The 5386-nt window shown below is 40.5% G+C and overlaps 1 protein-coding gene across 4 annotated transcripts in view; it reads left to right on the top strand.

The window, feature by feature from the left end:
- AFAP1 (actin filament associated protein 1) overlaps positions 1 to 5386 on the top strand; it is a 73276-nt gene that overhangs the window by 1235 nt on the left and 66655 nt on the right. The window lies entirely within an intron of this gene.

Here is a 5386-nt window from a genome sequence, read left to right as displayed (position 1 = left end):
TGGCCTCTCCCGTTGCGGAGCACAGGCTCCGGACGCACAGGCTCAGTGGCCACGGCTCACAGGCCCAGCCGCTCCGCGGCACGTGGGATCCTGCCAGACCGGGGCATGAACCTGCGTGGCCAGACACTATAAAACTCTTAGAGGAAAACACAGGCAGAACACTCTATGACATAAATCACAGCAAGATCCATTTTGATCCACCTCCTAGAGAAATGGAAATAAAAACAAAAATAAACAAATGGGACCTAATGAAACTTAAAAGCTTTTGCACAGCATAGAAAACCATAAACAAGATGAAAAGACAACCCTCAGAATGGGAGGAAATATTTACAAATGAAGCAGCTGACAAAGGATTAATCTCCAAAGTATACAAGCAGCTCATGCAGCTCAGTATCAAAAAACAAACAACCCAATCCAAAAATGGGCAGAATACCTAAATAGACATTTCTCCAAGGAGGATAGAGCTTTCTCTTTTACTTTGATTTTCTGGTTTCACTTTATTGTGTCTGGATGTCAATTCTTTTTTATTTATTCTGCTTGGGATTCCCTGGGATTTTTAAATCTGTGGATTGGTATTTTTCTGTTTTAGAAAAAATTTTCAGCCATTTCCCTTAAAATATAACTTTGCCTCATTTCCTCCTCTCCCCCAACTAATTTAAATGTATGTTAGACTTTTTCACTATATTCCACTTTTATCTTCTCTTTTTTTTTTTTTTTTTTTTTTTTGCGGTACGCAGGCCTCTCACTATTGTGGCCTTTCCTGTTGCGGAGCACAGGCTCCAGACGCGCAGGCTCAGTGGCCACGGCTCACGGGCCCAGCCACTCCACGGCATGTGGGATCTTCCCGGACCGGGGCACGAACCCGTGTCCCCTGCATCGGCAGGCAGACTCGCAACCACTGTGCCACCAGGGAAGCCCCTCTTTGTGTTTTACTATCCTTTTTTTCCCTTTAGTCTGGTTAATTTTTTCTTGTTACTTTCCAGCTCACTATGTCTCTCTTTAGCTGTATCTAATCTGCTGTTAAGTTTGTTCCCATTCACTGGATTCTTAATTTTGGGTATGGTAGTTTCCAGTTCTTGAATTTCTAGTTGTTTCTTTTTAGGAATGTTTGTTTGGCTTTTCTCTCCAATAACAAGCACATAACAGACATAATTGTTTTGACAGTGGTTTTGGTTGAGTTTGGACCTGGTTCTTTTATCTGTTGTGCCTTTTCTTGTTCATGTCATTTTGTCTTCTTGCATGCCAGGTCATCTAATGATGATGCTGGGCATTATATTTGGAAAAAAATTATTATAATTATTTTTAATAACAGCTTATTGAAGTATAATTCACATATCATGCAATTGATCCTTTTAAAATATTATTCAGTGGTTTTTAGTATATTCACAGAGTTGTGCAACTATCACCATAATCTAATTTCAGAACATTTTCATGAACCCAAAGAGAAAAGCTGTCCTCACTATGCTAGCAGTCATTTCCCCCACCCCCAGGCCCAGACAACCACTCATCTGCTTTCTGTCCCTACAGATTTGTCAACGCATATATACAACATATGTCCTTTTGTGACTGTCTTCTTTTACTTAGCATAATGTTCTCAAGGTTCATCCATGTTGTATATGTATTAATATCTAATTCCTTTTTATTGCTTTTTGTGTCGTTTCTAAGAAACCATTGTTTAATCCTAGGCCTTAAGATTTACACCTATATTTTCTTGTAATAGCTTTATAGTGTTAGCTCATAAATTTAGTCTGTGATCCATTTTGATGTAGTCTTTGCTTGTTGTGTGAGGTAGGGGTCCAATTTCATTCTTTTTCTTGTGGGTATCTAGTTGTCCCTATAGGAATAATTTGATTCTCAGCACAGTGCTTTTTTCTATCCAAGAGCATTTGCCTGTGCCACATGCTTGAGGGGGCAGTAGGTCTCCAAAATCAGTTTAATTTAATTTCAGAGCTTGAGATTTTCAGAGCCATCCAGGTGACTTGAAGTCAGCCTGCAGTCCATTCAAGGGCAGGCTTATTTTTATTTCAGTCTTACTCCAGCTCCTAATCTTGGGGCCCTAATATTAAGTGTGAGGGTTTTGCCAGGGGCCTCATCCTTGGCGAGCCCTGGACTCCAGCTTTCGGTCCCTATTCCACCAGAGCTGTCAGAGTGCTACCTGGCTTCTTGGCTACCTCCTCTGCGGGGTATCAAAGGCAGTCCTGGCTGCTGGGCTACTTCTCCGGATTCCCATATACTTCTGGATCATGACCAGGTAATTCCACACTATGATAATAGCTGTTTCTTGCTCTTAGGAAGATGCTGTGTATATTTCATCTTGCTTTCCTCATTGTCTTTATCAGAAGAATTGGTCCAAACCTTCTAGTCCATCATTGCCTGCTAGAACTTGCTTTGAATAACCAGTCGGGAGTGGGTGGGAAAGCCTGATGAGACATTTTATAACAGTGGTTCTTGTAACATGCCAGCATCCTTTAAACCTTGAGCCTCACTTCCCTCTCATCCCCCAGGAAAGTATAAGGGTCAGACTCTGTGATGACAGCAATGATCGTTTCTGTTGGGTCAGAACACATAGATGTGGCTTTTCTCATCTCTGTAATTTGGGAGATGGAGCAGAGCATTTTTTTTTTAAATGGGAGTCCTGTGATCAGGAGTTTCTGCTGCTGAGCTTGCTTAGCCTTCCAGACACAGAATCTTAATACATTACATGTCAACCACTGGTGTTACCAAAGTACTTTTCCATCATTATTATCTCTTAATCCTCAAAATGGCTGCCTGAAAAAGGTGTTACTATTGGCCAATTCATTTTACAGGTGAGATACCAAGTCCCAGGTAGACGGGATGTCACAGTGATCAACCAACCAGTGATGGAGCCAGGAGTTGACCTCTGAATTTCCTGGCTTCATTTTCATTTTCATTCTGCTGGGCCATCTTGACAATTTGCCATTTTCTCTTTCTATTCCTCACTTCTAGGTTCTTAGCACCATTCCTTCAGTAAGGAGGGAAAGAATGAGGAAATAAACGAGGAGCCTTATATATGATTCTGTTTTCTTCACCTGGTCCCACTCTTGGTTACCTGTATCTGGCCTTCTGCATTTTTGTGTTTACATGTTCCCTAGTGGAAAACCCAAGAAAGGACACTCTGAAACCTAAGCTTTCTTCTCTTTTCCATCTGTTCTCACAGTTTGTTGAGTATTTTATGCATACTAAAGAGTAGCTCCCTTGTTAATGATATTGGTCTAACATGAAGTCATCTAGCGTTCACTGGGTTTTACTGTTTCATTGGGAAATAGCAATGATCTGACAGTGCAGCTCACAAATAGACAAAGACAAAACTTTTTCAAGATGTCAGGTGCTGATGGAGTGAAATAGCCTTACACCTTATTTCAACAGATGTGAGATACAGATCACAGGCACTTAGCTGATTGTAGAATGATGACTCTGTCAATGGGAGCTTAACTGCAAAAACTTTTCAGCATTTGCTGATATTGCTTTAAAAAGAAGTAAATACATGGTAAATTATCTTTTTCTAAAGGGTTTAAATTGATTAATTACTCCACTTAATGTTTGTGCTTTACTTCCATTGCATACTGTAATACAAGAACCTAAGAAGTCTTGATTAGAAATGGAAGTCTGATGACAAAACTAGTTTCAATCAATCAGTTACAGAATTTTAATTTTTTAAAATCAGCAGAGACCTGAGATGTTTTAGTTTCGTTTCATCCAGATATTGTTGTTAGATTGGCTGCCTTATCAGAATCAACTGGAAATTTAAAAAAAACAAAACCAAAAAACAAAAAAACAATCCTAATCCTAATCCCTAATGATCAGATTCATTTGGGACCCAAGAATTTTTTTTCTTTTTGCTTTGTATCTTTTACCCTTTTTAAGATCCAAAAAGCCACAGATATAATTGAAACATGCCTGCCCTATTAATTCTCTCTCCCTCGATTGTGTCTTTTTATTCTTTTTGAACCATTTATAAGGGCTTTATCATTAGTAAAGATGTTAATCATTAAAAATAAAAATTCTCTCCCTCTTCCAAGGTCACTTATATCTTGCATTTGGTCTTTATTATTATCTAGGTGTACTTTAGAAATACTTTTGACTTACAATGTCTGTACTCATAAACAAGGAAATGATATTATTTTTCATGTTTAAAATTTCCATGCAAATGGCTTCAAACTCTGCACGTGTTCTGCAACCTGCTTTTTTCTCTCACTCATGTGCTCGCGCCCTCTCACTGTCACGGGCAGTGTTCTCGTGCAGGTCACCTGGTCTCGGTGTCCTGGTTTCTCTAGGATGGAGACCATATATTGGAATTGCTGGTGTTGCTATGGGCACATCTTCAGCATTACTAGAGCCTCACAAATTGTTCTCCAGGGTTGTTTGTACCGTTGTCCTTCTCCCAGCAATGTGTGAGAGCACTCACTTTATATGTCTCCTTTGAGTTTCTTTGTACCTATGCAGCAAATAGAAATGCAAATTTCAATACCCGTCCCCCCACCCTAGTAAAAAGGGTGCAGAAACAAGGTTCTGCACCTTGTTTTTTTTTTCCTAAATAGAGTACCTTGGAGATTTTTTTCCTCCAAATTAGAGAATAGAGCACTTTTTCTCTTTTACAATACATAGCATTTCATTTTATAAATAGAATATACTTTAAAAAAATCTTATCTTCTATTTGTGGATATTGGGTTGTTGTCATTCTTTTGATGTGACAGGGAGTTCTATAATGTTAATCCTGTGCCCGCCTCATCTCGCAGTTTTGCTAGTCTGTAGACTGCATTTCCAAACAGAGGAATTGTTTGCATGAAGGTTATAAGCCATTGTAATTTTGAGATACAGTTGAATCACTTTGTAGGTTTATCATTTTACCTTCCCACCAACAGCGTGTGAGTGCCTTTTCCCCCCAACAGCGTGTGAGCGCCTTTTCCCGCTACTGTCCTGCCATTAGCCTGTGTTATCAACTTCTGAATTTTTGCCAGCCTGATAAGGGAAAATGGTATCTCATCTAGTTTTAATCTGCTTTTCTCTCATTATGAATGACATTGGGCATCTTTTTATAGGGTTCAAGAGCCTTTGGCTGTATTACTGTTTCTGTGAACTGTCTGTTTATATCCTTTGCCCTTTTTGTAGATATTCTGCTCAGAAATCTATTCTTAAGGAACCTCCCAATGCCCGAGACCAAGCCAGGTTTGGTATTCACAGCTCTAGCTCAGCCTGCTCATTTCCACTTGGATAAAAGTCCTCAAGGAGGGCTTCCCTGGTGGCGCAGTGGTTGAGAGTCCGCGTGCCGATGCGGGGGACGCGGGTTCGTGCCCCGGTCCGGGAGGATCCCACGTGCCGCGGGGCGGCTGGGCCCGTGAGCCATGGCCGCTGAGCCTGCGCGTCC

This window comes from Physeter macrocephalus, chromosome 7 (assembly GCF_002837175.3).
Source record: "Physeter macrocephalus isolate SW-GA chromosome 7, ASM283717v5, whole genome shotgun sequence".
NCBI lineage: Eukaryota > Metazoa > Chordata > Mammalia > Artiodactyla > Physeteridae > Physeter > Physeter macrocephalus.
This window is presented reverse-complemented; position numbering and strand designations above follow the sequence as displayed.